The sequence below is a fragment of the Cyprinodon variegatus genome, unplaced genomic scaffold, assembly GCF_000732505.1.
Source record: "Cyprinodon variegatus isolate N-32 unplaced genomic scaffold, C_variegatus-1.0 Scaffold826, whole genome shotgun sequence".
NCBI lineage: Eukaryota > Metazoa > Chordata > Actinopteri > Cyprinodontiformes > Cyprinodontidae > Cyprinodon > Cyprinodon variegatus.
In genome coordinates this window covers 80,034-82,065 of record NW_015151279.1, presented here as the reverse complement: position 1 = coordinate 82,065, position 2,032 = coordinate 80,034, and the positions used below count along the sequence as shown (strand labels likewise).

Sequence of the window (2,032 nt, the reverse complement as noted above, 5' to 3'; positions counted from 1 at the left end):
AGTGCGCCTTATAGTCGTGAAAATACGGTATACATATATATATATATATATCATTTATTTAACATTTTATTGATTATCTTTCCTCTATGTTTAAAGTGTTGTCTACTGAAACATTTCCCACTAATCATGCAATGTTTAGGGTTTTTGCAGACCTAAATAAAAAGAACAGTTTTAGCCGCCATGACTTCTTGGAATTCAGAAGGTTGATGATCAATGGACCCTGTAGGATTTAGTTTATGCTGCACAGAACTACTGAGCTCCAGACTGGGTTTTAAATGCTTTTAATAAGAAAGGGACAAAGCTTTCTTTCTTCCTTGTTTAAAGAGATTGGGTTCCCACAACCCACCCCTGAGGCCCCACTGCAGAGCTGCAGCAGGTAGCACACAAACACAAATCCCAGTAGCACAAGTGCTCTGTACACATAATCTATCTGAAGCAATGCAAAAGAACCACGTCTTAAGAATGAAAAAGAAGTTAAGTAATTTAATTCCGTGGATGAGGGTTAGTTGAGAGTGCAGCATATAGATTAAAAAAAAAGCCAAAACAGACTAATTTAGGTTACCTAGTGAAGTGGGACTGGTCGACCAACCATTTCTCTCTTTACTTTGTCTTACATGTATGCTTTTTTTAAGGCATAAGCTTAATTTATGGCCTCAAACGTGCAGATATTTTTGGGGTTATTAAATATGGTCATGATTCAGCAGCTGTTAATTCAAGACAACAATCTGCAAAATATTACCTGAACAACTGAGAACAGGCCCAATACATTTAATGAAGAACTGCCAATAAATATACACTCAGTTACCCTCCATGTACCTTTGTTTCTTTTAGTTATTTTTAAATACCCACAGTCCACAGATCTGTAGATTGTGGTTGTTTTGTAATTGAAATTTAAAAAGTGACCTTAGCAGCAATGAAACGCAACTTTAAAAAAACCCAGAGCCAAAGCAAACGAATGCTTGGCTAAGTAATTCTACACACTGCAATTAGGCTTCTGTATGTTTCTGTGTGATTAGACAGATCACTAAAATGGTTTCAGCACTTAACTAATGGATGTCATTTAACTTTGATGAAAATGTCACATGAATTAGAGAATGCAGAACAAATTAAAATTGCACTAACAAGAGGACATGGATAGAAGTACTGTCTGATAGTATTCTACTTTGAAAAAGCAAACTTGTTTTTACAACTTGTCAGGTAGCAACCACAGATTTCATATTTATAATTGGGATTTTATGTGATAGATTAGCACAAAGCAGCACAATTTTGAAGTTGTATTCATATTCAGTTTTATTCTGGTACATCTTGATAAAATGAATTGTGACCGATTGCTTTTTTAAATCTTCTACTTATCTAACATAGTCCTTCTGCTTGTGTTTTATTGTCATAATGAAAACAGCTGTTATGTAAATGCCTATGAGGTTTGTTAGAGACCACTGGTAAATAATTAGCATATAAAGGCTGATTTATGCTCAGAAAACAGGTTGTCCGTGTGTGTGTAATTGAAAAAGGTTTAATTTTTTTTTCAATTGTTGCACAGGGCATGTTAAATAAAAGTCAAGATCCTCCTTTTGTCTATGAAGACCTTCCCTCCTCTGCTAACCCTAAACAATCTATTTTCTACCCTTAATCCTCTTCAAGGTCCTCCGAGTTAATCTGAGGTTGTAGTATCTGCCAGTAGGACACATTTTAGTTGCAACCTTTATAAAATTGCCCTTTAAAAGTAGAGAGGAAGAAGGAAAGCTACTGTTAAAGCATGTTATAGAAATTACTTTTTAAAATGTACAACTCATAGGAGACATATTGAGAAAAAGGGTAATATGGTGAGGTGAGACCAGGGGCTGAACTTTCTGGCATGCTATGATGGTGGCAGCCCTAGGATACTTTTCCTTAGTAAAGACAGGGAAAGGACAATTCTGAAAGAAAACCTGTTAGAGGCTACGAAATAGAGGCTATATATATATATATATATATACACACTACCGTTAAAAAGTTTGGGGTCACCCAAACAATTTTGTGTTTTCCTGAAAAG

The 2,032-nt window shown here is 35.3% G+C and overlaps 1 protein-coding gene across 1 annotated transcript in view; it reads right to left on the bottom strand.

Moving 5' to 3' along the window:
* Positions 1-2,032, bottom strand: part of LOC107098960 (collagen alpha-1(XXVII) chain B-like) — a 110,037-nt gene that overhangs the window by 86,778 nt on the left and 21,227 nt on the right. The gene's annotated exons all lie outside the window — the stretch shown is intronic.